General features: G+C 47.7%; 1 protein-coding gene across 11 annotated transcripts in view; it reads right to left on the bottom strand.

Moving 5' to 3' along the window:
• The window catches only part of BCAS1 (brain enriched myelin associated protein 1), a 103,364-nt gene extending 102,772 nt beyond the window's left edge, over positions 1-592 (bottom strand). For all 11 annotated transcript variants that reach the window (XM_053199798.1, XM_053199799.1, XM_053199803.1 and 8 more), the window contains exon 1: positions 361-592. The gene's annotated coding sequence lies outside the window, so the exon portion shown is untranslated. The remainder of the gene's footprint in view (positions 1-360) is intronic.
• Positions 593-14,347: the final 13,755 nt, after the last annotated feature.

Genomic DNA, 14,347 nt, shown 5'->3' with positions numbered 1-14,347 from the left:
GACTCTTGTCCTGCCAGTGGTCCCTGAATCACATAGCATACCCCTCCGTTCGCTGGTTTTTCGCCCCAAGTCTTACTCGAAATGGCCTGCAATCGTTCCACGCAAATTGGAGCTATTGCTTCGTACCTGACACCGCCTACATTGTCATCTAATCCTTCTAGAACCCCTTGAGGTAAGGCTATCTTTGGGTCCATTTCGCAGAAGGTGAAACTGAGGCTCAAGCATACCCAAGCCTGCACAGGGAATCAGTGGCAGAGCTGGGGTGAAACTCAATCCTCTCTGACACCCAGCTTCTACATTTCCCTGCCTGCCCCAAACAACGAGCCCCATGCCCTGCTGGAAGGACCTGGAAGCCGTTACCTGTCGAGTCCCCGGTGGGAGTGTCTTCAGTCCCCTGGTGTCACCTGGAGATGCTTCTAGAAGCTCAGCGCGCCTTGTCTCCAGCTGGTGCTGCCTGGTGCCAGGCGGTCAACTGAGCCCGGCTCCCTGCCCTTCGCCTCCTGGTCCGGAGCCTGCTGGCTGAATACACATAGCAGGGCAAACACACAAGTCCGGGTGGGGCCCTCCTCTCCGGTGATCTGATCGGCCTAGAGAAGCAGGTTCTCTTCCTGGATCCGGGGCTGTTCTCGCCTCGCCAATAAAAACCCAGCACCTGATTCCTCTCGAACTGATGCCTGCAGGGCACTGCAAGCATCCTGCCCGGGCCCCTCACCCACTGCAGCTGCTCACGTCGACCCGGGTCACTAACTCCCTTCCCTGGTAACCACGGGCCACGGTCAGAGCAGGGAAAACACGTTGTGTAAGGCTTTGCAATTCTGTCTGCCTTTCACCTTCATTTCTTCTAGAACACCACCTGCAACGCCACCTCACCAGCCTAATTGGAAGGAAACAGCATCTCACCCACCGCCCCCCAAACATCACTCCCAGAGGGCGTAGGACACGGGAAAGCAGGTAATCTAAGGGTGGCTGATGGCTCTGAAGACAGCATGTGGCATCGGAAAGGGCGTTTCTTTTTCTCCGCAGGTTAGACATTTAAGACAGCCTGCTTAATGTATTTCATTTCCACAATGATATCTATTAAAGCTTCTCACAAGGACATATGCAGCCCGGTATGGGAGCGTAAGTTAAAAAGAGCAAATGAAGATAGGAAAATAAGAGTGGGTTCGTCAGAGGAACCAGGATGGTAAATAAATATGCACGCGGATTTACAGACTTGCTGCGATGGCTTCACAGATATGGCTTTGAGCTTCCTAACAGCCAATGCAAAAAGAGAAACATGGTAAATACTATTCGGCGTCCTTGAGAAAACATTCAGGAGAAATGCGAACTGGTAATTATTGTGGCTTTATTCATTAACATGCTCATCTAAGTACTCATCGTGAATACTTGTTGAACACTAGGCTCTACATAGGCCTGGGTTAAGGATGCAGAAGAAAAGAAACGCTGTCCCCGCCCTCCCTGGGCTCACTGTAATTGAACACAGAGTCCTACAAATAAACATAGAATTACAGAGTGTGATCCTCATCATGAAACAAAGCCAAGGCTGCTGAGAGAGAGAAGCAGGGAGAGCCAGAGAAAGCCCCTTTCAGAAAGCAACATTTAAGGGACAAACATACTATTGAAACAGATACTGAATTCACAATCGGATTCACCACAGTGAGGGCTGGAAACAGGCTTCTAGCTCAGCGCTCTATCTTTAAATCTGGAATGTCATCAATCTAATTATTAAGCATTTGTCACGCACACACAGGCTGTGCCAACGGAATCACAGAGGCCGTCTGGCCCGGGGGCTCAAGAGCTTGGGTTCAGATCGCAACACTGACTGACCGGCTATGTGACGGGAGCAGCCACTTTGCCCCCTGTCTCTGCTGCCCCCCCTTGGCTGTGAGCAGCGCTGTGGTTGTCTTTGCATCCCCCACTCCTAGCTCTCTGCAAAACGAGATGGCCATCTTCCTGCCACGGGGTGGGCGCTCGACAAGCACTTCTTGATTGGACCGGCTCACTCTTAACAGTTGTGACAGTGACTGCCATGTGGGATGGATTTTACTCTTTAGGGATTTGAGCCACTCAGGCTCAAGTAATATTCCATTGTATACAAATACGACATCTTCTTTATCCATTCAGCAGTCAATGGACATTTGGGCTCTTTCCATACTTTGGCTACTGTTGATCATGCTGCTATAAACATGGGGGTGCACGTGCCCCTTTGAGACAGCACATCTGTATCCCTTGGATACATGCCTAGTAGTGCAATTGCTGGGTCGTAGCGTAGTTCCATTTTTAGTTTTTTGAGGAACCTCCATACTGTTTTCCAGAGCGGCTGCACCAGCTTGCATTCCCACCAGCAGTGCAAAAGAGATCCTCTTTTTTCTCCGCATCCTCGCCAATATCTGTTGTTGCCTGAGTTGTTCATGTTAGGCATTCTGATAGGTGGGAGGTGGTATCTCATTGTGGTTTTGACTTGTATTTCCACAATGATAAGTGATGTTGAGCATTTTTTTTCATGTGTCGGTTGCCCATCTGGATGTCTTCTTTGGAGAAGTGTCTATTCGTGTTTTTTGCCCATTTCTTCACTGGGTTATTTGTTTTTTGGGTGTTGAGTTTGCTAAGTTCTTTATAGATTTTGGATACTATCCCTTTATCTGCTATGCCGTTTGCAAATATCTTCTCCCATTCTGTTGGTTGCCTTTTAGTTTTGCCGATTGTTTCCTTCGCTGTGCAGAAGGTTTTTATTTTGATGAGGTCCCGTAGTTTATTTTTGCTTTTGTTTCCCTTGCCTCTGGAGACGTGTTGAGTAAGAAGTTGCTGTGGCCGAAGTCAAAGAGGTTTTTGCCTGCTCTCTCCTCTAGGATTTTGATTGCTTCCTGTCTTATGTTTAGGTCTTTCATCCACTTTGAGTTTATTTTTGTGTAGGTGTAAGAATGTGGTCCAGGTTCATTCTTCTGCATGTCGCTGCCCAGTTTTCCCAGCACCACTTGCTGAACAGACTGTCTTTATTCCATTGGATATTCTCACCTGCTTTGTCAACGATGAGTTGGCCATATGTCTGTGGGTCCATTTCTGGGTTCTCTGTTCGGTTCCACTGATCTGAGAGTCTGTTCTTGTGCCAGTGCCATACTGTCTTGATGATTACAGCTTTGCAGGATAGCTTGAAGTCCTGGATTGTGATCCTCCTGCTTTGGTTTTCTTTTTCAGGATTGCTTTGGCTATTCGGGGTCTTCCTGGTTCCATATAAATTTTAGGATTGCTTGTCCTAGCTCTGTGAAGAATGCTGGTGTTATTTTGATAGGGATTGCTGTGTTTCATTCTTACTAAAAGTAAATGCCACGTACTCAGTGGTTTTTATTTCACTTCTAGATACTTGTACATGCTACCAACACTCTCTACCTTCAGTTTATTGATGAGTAAGGAAGGGTTAAAAGGAAAAGAAGCTGTGGATTGCTCTCTGTCTCCCTTTCTGTGACTTCATTTCCAGTACACTGGCTAGTAACAGGAGACAACATGAGTAAGAAAGGACAAGATAGAGTTCTTTTGTTGTTCGTGTTTTCGAGAATGTGTTGCCTTCTTTCTGCATTGGGAGCGATTTCCAATTTAATAGAAAGCATGACTTCTCAGGGCTGTCAGTGGCCCTACAAGCTCCACTGTAGATACCACACACACATCTTGCATTCACTTTGAGGGTTGCTGGTCCTCTAGAATTATCTGCCTGTGGGGCATCACGAATATGATGTGCTAAAGGGACGGCAATGGACAGGGGGCGTGTGCATTGACGTGTCTTCTCTGCTCACATAGATGCCTCAGTGTCCATCAGATTTTTTAAAAAATACTTTGCTTTTTTTTAGAGCAGTCACACCTGCCCCCTCACATGCAGAGCATCCCCCCTTATCAACATCCCCCACTGGAGTAGTACATTTGTTACAATTGATGGACCTACACGGACACGCTATACTCACCCAAAGTCCACAGCGTTAGCATTCTCTCTTGATGTTATGTGTTCTGTGGGATTAGGCAAATGTGTAATGACATGCACCTGCTATTGTAGTGTCGTACAGAATAATGTCACTGCCCTAAAGATCCTCTGTAGTCTACCTATTCATCCCTTCTTACCCCAACCCTTGGAAACCATTACTTTTTTTTCAAATTTTTAATGTTTATTTATTTCTGAGAGAGAGAGAGAGAGAGAGAGAGAGAGAGAGAACATAAGCAGGGGAGGGGTGGAGAGAGAGGGAGACAGATAGTCTGAAGCAGGTTCCAGGCTCTGAGCTGTCAGCACAGAGCCCAACGTGGGGCTCAAACTCATGAACCGCAAGATCATGACCTGAGCCGAAGTCGGACGCTCAACCGACTGAGCCGCCTAGGCGCCCCAACCCTTACTGTTTTCAATGTCCTCTAGCTTTGTCTGTTTCAGAATGGCATGCAGCTGGGCTCAAACAGGATGTAGGCTTCTCAGACTGGCTTCTCTGCCTTAGTGACATGCATTTAAGTTTCTTCCATGTCTTTTCAGGGCTTGACAGCTTGTTTCTTCTTAGTGCTGAGTACTGTAATAATAAGAGTAGTATTCACTTGCTAAGGATGTCATGGTTATTTTCCAGTTTTGGCGATTATGAAGAAAGCTGCTAGAATCACCCACGAGCAGGTGTCTGTGAGGACATGAGCTTCCAGTTCCTTGGGGCAAATACCAGGGAGCACAAACACTGGACCATATGGTAAGAGCGTGTTTAGTTTTACAAGAACTCGCCCATCTGTCTTGCAAAGGGTGTGCACCATCTTGCCTTCCCACCAGCAGTGAGCAAGAAGCCCTGTCACTCCACATGTCACTCCACATCCGTGGCCGCACATCATGTGGCCGGGGTGCCAGATCGGGCTGTCCTGTCACATTTTACTTCCACCAGCGAGAGTCCAGAGATGAAATTATTAAGGATTTCAAAATGGTGACTGCAGGGCATTAGTCCAAACTCGGGGTCCTGAGCGTTGAGAAGGACGAACTTTTTGGTGGAAGAATTCACTTCCTGGTGTCCCCCCGATGGGGGTTCACTAAGAAGAGAGCTCTTCTTGGCCATACGTACTTTTGGTAGTGGTCACCGTCACACCTTGTGACTCAGTTTGCCTCTTAATCTTCGCCCTTTACAGTCTCCACCCCCTCTTCAAATGTTGACGAACTCATACAGTTGTCAGCTCCTGCAGGCAAACTGCTCTCCTGGAATCTGTATTGCAGCCGGTCACTGTGTCCAAAAAGAGTCCACTGGAAATCTGAAACCTGAACCCTCTCCGGCACCCTTTCTGGGTCTCTTCCTGGACAGCCTTGCCAACGCTCCCTCCTCCTATGTGCGGGATTCTCTCTCCCTCTGAGCCCATTTCAGCTGTGTGCTTGATCACTGAGCCAGAGTGGGGCATGACCCAGACGTCACAGCGTGGTCATGTGTGCCGAGACAAAATCTAGTACACACCTTTGTTTTTTGGGTGTCCACCCATCACTGGCCATTCTTCCGAGCCCTTGCTTATACATTCGCCAATATGCTCCTTATAATCCTGACACAACAGGCATCTATTTGGGTAAGGAGAAAACAGGCTCAGAGAAGGATAATGTCTTGCCCTCAATCAAACCAGGGACTGATGCTGGAATCAAGTTCCCAAGGCTAAACCCGGGACCCAGTCTCGGTTAGAAACCCAGACTCTGGAGTCAAACAGTCTGAAAAAGAATCCTGGCTCCAGCAGCTGATTAGCTGTGTGACCTTGGGCGGGTGACTTGCCCTCTCTGTGCTTCAGTTTGATCGTCTATCAGACGAGGCTATTGGCAGCATCCAAATCACAGAGGGGTTGTAGGAATTAAGTGAGCTAGTTTGCAGGGACTACTCAGCACTGTGCCTGGCACCTAGCATGCTTAACGAAATGACACAGCCACTTAACAGGTAGGGCTGGGGTTTAAACACATGCATGTAACTTCCGCACCTGGGCTCTCAATAGCTGGATATATATATATAGAAATACGATATATACATCCATGCGTAAAGACACCAAAAGGCACACACAGGTCATTAAAGGGAGAGAAAAAAATAGTAGTAACAAGACCGACAGGCGATCTAGAACCCATGCGCGGACCGCAGGGAACGTCGATCACTTGATTACGCTCATCTGTGTGCAATCTCTGTCTCGGAATCATGTTTCTAACTCAAGCAATATTTGGGGAGCTACGCTGGATGCCTTCCCACGTCTCACCTTCCGACTCCCACTGGCGTGTGAGAACACCTTGCAAAGGACGGGTCAGTGAGACACTTCAGTTCAAAGCACAGATTTCTGACTCAGCTCATTCTCTGGCCCTGGTGACAGAGTTGGGCTATGTTGCCGTCCCCTGCAAAGGCCACGTCTGCCATTTCCCCTAATCCAGAACCGTGGTGTCCATCCTTCCGTGTGACTTACTGGCCTCCGTGAGAGAGGGTTGGCGATCATCAGCAGAGTGGTTACGAGCGGGGCCCCTGGCGTCAGACCCCAGTTTGGATACTGGCTCTTGCATCCAGACTGTGAGAAACCGACTATGGTGCACCTCCTCGCTCTAAAATGGGAGCGGTAACGTCTGCCCTGAGGATCACATGTTTCCGAAGACAGAAACCCAAGCCCAGACGCTGGCCCACGCTAAGGGCAACCTGCTGCTATCGTCTATCACCCAGCCCACGGAAATGGGGGGATGCTTAAGACCACGATGCGATCACTGACTCAGAGACTAAATGTGTCTTCCCCGGGACCATGCACCTTCTTTCCTTGCAAAAATAGCATCTCGCTTGCTCGTGTACGTGGAGTGACAGCCAAAAGTCGGCACCTTGCCTCGTTTGTTAACCGGCTGATGGGATGTTGAATCCAATGTGGGAGAGACCATACTTGGGTTTGGATCCTCTTTCTGCCGCAGACCTGCCAGGTGAATGGAAGCAGGTTTCTTAAGCTCCCTGGGACTGTTTCCTCGATGTGACACGGGAATGCGATGCCTGGTGGCTCTCGGATGTTTAGGACGCTGCTGGTCCGTGACTTGTGACGGGTGTCAGCGGAGGGCAGCTCCTGTTATTATTATTAACAATATCCCTGAGGTATGAGACAAGGACTATGGAAAGGGAGAAGCCACTTGTGTCACTTGAGGTGGAACAGGCTCCCTCGCCCTCGTAGACACTTGGCACTGACGTTTTCCTTCATTGTGGGGGTGTCCTGGACCATATGGGATGTTTGGCAGCATTTGGGGCCTCGCTGGGTGCCAGTAGCAGTGGTGACAACCCAAAGTGCCCCCGGACGTTCCCAAATGACCCCCGGGGAGTAAAATCACCCTTGCTGAGAACCACCGGGGAGAAGGGTGGGCGAGCGTGGGGACCGCTTTGCAGGTATACGTGAGCTCTCGAAACCTGCAAACCCAGAAGGATAAGAGCCTTGGAGGAAGCAGGATAGATATTCCAGAGAGGGGTGAGGGGCAGAGAAGCACACAGCAGGCTCTGGGGTCATGCGGTCGCCCGGCGGGGGAGCGCAGGACATTACTACTGGGGCTCGTATCGCCACCATTCACACCAAAGGACAAGGCTGTGAACGTGGCCAGATCAGGAGAGTTTGATTGTTACCTTGCTTCCTTGCAGTCTGGGCTTTACCCTCGAAGGTGTTTAAACACCTCGGGGGAGCGTTGGCCAGACTACATAATGAGATTCTAACACCTGCTACAACATGGATGAACCCTAACGACTTTATGCTAAGTGACATAGATCAGGCACGAAAGGACAAATGTTGTGTGACCCCCACTTCCATGAGGCACCCAGAACCCAGAACAGGCCAGCTCACAGACACAGGGGGCAGAATGGCGTTTCCCAGGCCGTGGGGAGGAGGGGTGGCGGTTACTGGGTAGTGGGGACAGACTGGGGTTGGGGAAGATACGACAGTTTGGGGGGAGGCTGGCCGCACGACGATAGGCAGGTGTGGAACACCCCCGAGCTGCACACTTAAAAACGGTTCAAACGGTAAACGTTATGTCCCACATATTTTATCACAACAAGGGAATACAGAATGCGTGTTCCGTTTGAATTTTCCCAGAAAGCCAGAAAACGAATGAGTAACAGCTTTAAATATATATCCCAAATGTTGCAGGGATGTGGTGGGAATATGTCCCGTGCACTCTTTTGGACATAGTTGCACTAAACGATTATTTGTTGCTTATCTGAAGTTCAAATTTAACGGAGTGTCCCTGTAGTTTTATTTGCCAAATCCGGCAACTGTGATTTGGGGCCGTTGCTGAGGAGGGAGCACTCGGGGGGGGGGGGAGGAAACGGTGACCCACAGACCAAGGAGGGTGCGTTTAGCCAGGAAGAGCAGGAAACTGACAGGGGCTTAGATAGAACATTTCTTGTTTAGTGAACAGGAAATCCACAGGAAGATGCTCCCTTGGTTGACACAGAAGCCCAACAGTGTCTTCAGACTCTTAGAGAAGAGTCTCCACAAATGTTCGTAGATATTTTTATTGAGAGTGGCCCACTTTGGGGACACCTGCATGGCTCAGTTGGGTAAGCGACTGACTCTTGATTTTGGCTCAGGTCATGATCTCAAGGTTGGCGTGTTCGAGCCCCACATCGTGCTCTGCACTGACAGTGCAGAGCCTGCTTGGGATTCTCTCTTTCCCTCTCTCTCTCTCTGCCCCTCCCCCACTCTCCCTCCCTCTCTCTCCCTGTGTGTCACGTTCGCGCTCTCTCTCTCAAGATAAATAAAACTTGAAAGAGCGGCCCACTTACATGTGATCCAACACTCTTGGAAGATAGAATCCTTGCCACTCTTGGGTCTGTGTTTGGGAAGAGAGGGGCCACGTTAGCTCCTATATGACAGCATTGATGGGAAAGGAGACACTGACTTCATGGATCCTAGGGTAGACCTGGGGACTAGATTTAGAGTGTGGGTGGGTAGGGGGGTTCACCTAATCTAACCCACGTGATTTGGCAAGACTGGGTTCCAACACCAGCTTCAAGGGCTCCCCGCCCCCTGCTTGCTCAAGCCTACAGCGAGATAAAAGCCACGGGAGAGACAGCACAGCCCCGAGAGGCCACTGAGACAGTGCATGAATCTGCATGAACTGGCAAGGAAATTAAACCGTGTTCGACCCCCACAGTGTCAGGAGTTGGGTTCTTTCTTTTATTTATTTTTATTTTTCTTTAAAACAATTTTTTTTAATGTTTATTGATTTTTGAGAGAGAGAGAGAGAGAGTGTGTGAGTGGGGAAGGGGCAGAGAAGGAGACACAGAATCCAAAGCCGGCTCCAGGCTCCGAGCTGTCAGCACAGAGCCCCACATGGGGCTTGAACTCACGAGCCGTGAGATCATGACCTGAGCCGAAGTCGGATGCTTAACCGGCTGAGCCGCCCAGGCGCCCCTGGGTTCTTTCTTTTGATAGTTAGAATTAATGGTCTCCATGCTGAATGGTGTCCTTGGGAGTGGCAAGAGGACAGGAATCTATTTTCTGCCCCTTTTCCAGCTTGTTCCAAGTCTTCATTACGGTGAACCTACCCATATGGATATTTGCAAGGTTGTCGATATGCTCTGCTGCGGAGAGACTTTGGTCAGAAAGCTGTTCTCAGTTAGAAGCATCTGCAAATACTCCTGCAAATAGAGATGGAAATATGGTATGGTGAGGTGCTAATAATTCTCCCTCATCATGTGGACACTCAGGAGATTTTCCTTCCTGCAGGGAATGAAATAAGAGGCAGAAGATACCCACTCGAGGGCAGGCAGGGTTCGTTTGCTTTTCTCTTCCTGCCTTCAGGAAAGTGGGTGGCATTCTGGAGCAACCATGTCAGTAAACGTCCTTGGTGTTTCTTCTCCATATTAGAGCAAACATGAGCTGTAAGACAGAAGCCAGTTAGAGATTTCATGTGCGGCATCCAGGATAGGGCAAAGGTTACTGTGCCGGCCAGACACAGGCAGCTACTGTGTTCGCTATGGCTCTGTGGGTGTCAGACGCGTTTGTAACCCCAGTAGCTGTGACCCCCACCCCCCAAGTCTTAAATGACGGGCGCAGATTTCTATGCCAATGGTTTCACTTTATTAACATTAGCACTTCGGATTCAAGATGATCTTCTCAAAGCATGGTTTCTACCTTTGCCTTTCTCCTTCCTGATCAATTAGCTCATTCTTCACCGCCATGTTGACAGGAGGGCACCTTCAGGAAAAGTCCTCCACTTTCCCAGAATACACCCCGGGGGGACCCAGAGAGAATTGCACATGAGCCTGATTTTCATATTTGCACGTGACAGGTGGACCATATTCTCCTAGCGAGGGGGGCAGAGAGTTGAGGGCCAGCTGTATTCACGCGGGACTGGAGGGTGTGTGGACGCCATCCTTTCTTCTTCTCGTTGTTAACTTGAGATCAGTCCGGTGTGATGGTCATCGAGCCTACACTAGATGAAGCAAGTGTCCAGAGGGTCTCTTTACAGAGTCTCAGGAGGCAACCAGACGGCCAACTAATCCCAACTCTGGCATTGACAGCCATGTGGCTGCGGTACCCTGCCCGGACCACCACTCCGGGACCGACTGCTCATTCCCCAGCTTCTGGAAGGGTTGGCTCGGCATGGCTCTTTCTCTCTCTGGAATTTGCCCTCTCCCCACACCATTGGCAGTCGGCCCCCAATGACCCGTTGGTATAGAGATATGAAGACCTGGTCACCTTGCTTCACTGGGGGCATCTCTCAAGGGGTGACTCAGCCTGGAGCTCCCCATCTGACTGAGGGCATGGTGAGACCACACCACGGTGTCTGCCTCCTCCTGCCGCCCAACACGCTTCCTTCCCTCCCTCTCCTGGTGCTTCCCAACAGCATGTTGGGATGGACTCCCTACAGGCAAATCTCCACCTCAGAATCCGCTGCCCGTAGGACCAGTCTGTGACGATGGCCTTTGGAAAAGTTGATATTTGACATTAAAATGCACATGGGAAAAGTAGAATAATTCAAAAGGTCATCTTAACAAATGCAAACAAACAGCAACCACAAGCTGGAGCCATAGCCGTCCTAGGCTACCTCCCCAGAGCAACACATTTGTTTGTGTATCATTTACACGGTGATTCTCAAAGTGTGGTCCAGGGACCCATGGACGTCCTCCACCCTCTCAGCGCATCTGTGAAGTCATACAATCTTCATTATAATACCGATCTTGTCTTTTCCACTCCCCTCTCCTCACAGGTGGAGAGAGAATAAAATGTTCATTGAAATGGTTTCAGATTTCGCACGGCAGCTAACTTTAAGAAACTATTCCTTGTCAAGTGTAGTATCCTAGCACACGTTAGATTTGAAAAGGCTATTAAAACAACTTCTTTCTTTTCCATCTACAAAACTGGGCGGGGCTGGGTTTTCTTCATGTACTTGAACCCAAACAGCTTATGGGAACATACTGAATGCAGAAACAAGTATGAGACTCCAGCTGTCTTCCATTAAAGCGGAAATTAAAGAGATTTGCAAAAAATGTAAGGACATACCGTATTTTTGCTTTTCTCCCCCCCCCCCCCGTTTTGGAACAAACAAAATAGTTTTGTTTGAAACTGTTGGAAAACAGTTATTTTTCATCAAGATGTTATTTTTGTTAACATGGAATGGATTTATTATTATTTTTTAATGAAATAATATTTAAAAATTTTTAGTTTTAATTTCTAATACGGTTAACATTGATAGCTCTAACGAAAATAAATAAAAACATGTTGGGGTCTTCAAGAACTTTTAATCGTGTGAAAGAGTTCTAAAGATCAAAACTTAGAGGGCGCCTGGGCGGCTCAGTCAGCTAAGCGTCTGACTCTTGATTTTGGCTCAGGTCATGATCTTACGGCCCTGAGACTGAGCCCCACATTGTGCCGGGCGTGCAGCCTACTCGGGATTTTCTCTCCCTTTCCCTCTGCCCCTCCCCCCACTCTCTCTTCGTCTAAATAAATAAATAAATAAATAAAATGTTGAACTACTGTTTTAGAGCCAACACCTTATTTGTTTGTTGGTTGGTTTACCATTCTATACAATGCCAAATATGTCATTTAAATAAGGTCGGGTATCCCTTTGAGCAGCTGTGTTCCAGATGAATTAACCATCTGGCCATGTTGGACATTTAAGTGTTTGACACGTTCTTCTGTTATAAACATGGCAGAGATGAACATTCTTGCAGCCATAGGATTGCAGCCATTTTCTGGATATTTCTCTTAGAAGCACTTCCCAGATGGTAAAGTGTTGGATCAAAGGGTAGTCATGTTTTAAAAGCATGAGATCGATGATAGATCGATCGATCGATCGATCAATCGATCGCCAGCCAGCCAAATTCCTCTCCAACTAAATGACCTTCTGTGAGCCAGGAGCTGGGTCTCTATCACTCAAATTGGTATTTCCACAGTGGGATGGATGAATGAATACATCAAAGTATGAGAGGGACTGTTTCTTTGTGTCCAGGTTAAAATCGGGCCTTAGCAGTTAAATTATTTTGTATTTGCTTAGTAAAAGAAAATGGTCTTTTACCAGTATTCTGTCTCATCAATTTTTCCCTTGGTGACATGAGGTTGAAAATGTCATCATGTGCTTCTGGGCATTGGTCTTTATTCTTTGTCAGCTGCCAAAAACTATGGGGTCCTGACACCTAACTTCTCTCTCAGGCCAGCGCTGGAGCTCCTCGCTGGTTGGGTTTCATTAGTCTTCCAAGGAGAGTACAAATAAAGGGCATGAGGGCCATGATCTTAGTGACTAATTCCTCACGATGTTGGAGAGGAAAGAGTGGTTTTTTTTTTTTTTTTAATGTTTTTATTTATTTTTGAAGGAGACAAAGAGACAGAGCATGAGCGGAGGAGGGGCGGGGAGAGAGGGAGACACAGAATCCGAAGCGGGCTCCATCCAGGCTCTGAGCCGTCCGCCCAGAGGCCGACGCGGGGCTCGAACTCACGAACCGTGAGATCATGACCTGAGCCAAAGCCGGACGCTCAACTGACTGAGCCACCCAGGTGCCCCGAAAGAATGGTTTTTTTAAAAGCAAGAATTAATTGCCAACATTCAATAAGCAGAGAACTGCATATGAAAGTTCACAGTTTGGGGACGCCTGGGTGGCTCAGTCGGTTAAGCATCGCCTCTTGGTTTCAGCTCAGGTCGTGATCTTATGGTTCATGAGTTCAAGTCCCGAGTTGGGCTCTGTGCTGACAGCGTGGAGCCTGCTTCTGATTCTGTGTCTCTCTCTCTCTCTGCCCTCCCCCATTCACACCCTCTCTCTCTCTCTCTCTCTCAAGAATAAACATTAGAAAGTATTAAGAAAAAAACCCAGAAACCTAGAAAAAAGATGGTAAGTTTTCCACAGGTGGATTTGAACATTCTCAGTATAGCTAGGTTTGCATTTTCTTCTTCCTGGTGCAGGGTTTTCCAAACGTGAGTTATTCACTGATGGCTTTTACCATAACCCCACGCCACTTAAACAGTTATGTACGTATTTTCTTCAAATTGACTTAAATCTTACTTAATGCATTTAAAAAGGAAAGTGGATGAGGCCACTTGGCATTATTCTCTTACCATAACTGATCAGAACTGAAATGTTGGCTGTGCTTTCTAAAGGGACACGTGTTGCCTAGTTTACCCGGGTCACCAAGGAAACGAAAGCCAGTATTATTTCCCACGAATGAAAGGTAACATTAAAAATAACGCAACAACCGTAAAGAAAGGTCTTACATTTTAGCTAGATTCTCCCGCCTGCCCAAGACCCACAGCGGAGTCCCGTTCACGCGGTTAAAAGATGTTAAAGAAATTCTGGCATCAAACGAAGACTTTCTCTTTGACACAATTAGAAGCCCTCATTGATAACTGAAAAACAAAATCACAGAAGGAATAACGTTCTCATTTTCTTCGTTGGTGATTTGTTGTTATTTAAAGCTCACTTTATATACCATGTAAAATTCTCTTCTCTATCATCACTGGCACGTACTCTGTAATTTGCGAAATGCTCTCCTAGTCAACTATTAATCATGTATTAATTGAATTGAAAATATTTGTATTACTACTTCAGTTACTTCACCTCCTAGCTACTATGTCAACTATTGTGGGTTGAACGATTACTCCACTGTGCTATTTTTGAAAATCCTGACACAACGCCTTGAGATATTCTCTCATACTACTTTTCCACCATTACGACTTCCTATTTTGTGAATGACCCAAGTCAGGCTTGGAGATGTTAAGACACTTAGCTTGAAGTTTTCACAACTCTTAAGTGATAGAGTTGAAGTTCAAAGGCAGATCTGATATTTCGTGTAGCAGGTTGATGTTATCTACCCTATAGACCAGCTACCAACTTCACTACAGTTTTGCCCCTCCAACCCCCACATCCCCGCAACTTGAGAAACCAAT

This window comes from Acinonyx jubatus, chromosome A3, assembly GCF_027475565.1.
Source record: "Acinonyx jubatus isolate Ajub_Pintada_27869175 chromosome A3, VMU_Ajub_asm_v1.0, whole genome shotgun sequence".
In the NCBI taxonomy this organism is placed as follows: Eukaryota; Metazoa; Chordata; class Mammalia; order Carnivora; family Felidae; genus Acinonyx; species Acinonyx jubatus.
This window is presented reverse-complemented; position numbering and strand designations above follow the sequence as displayed.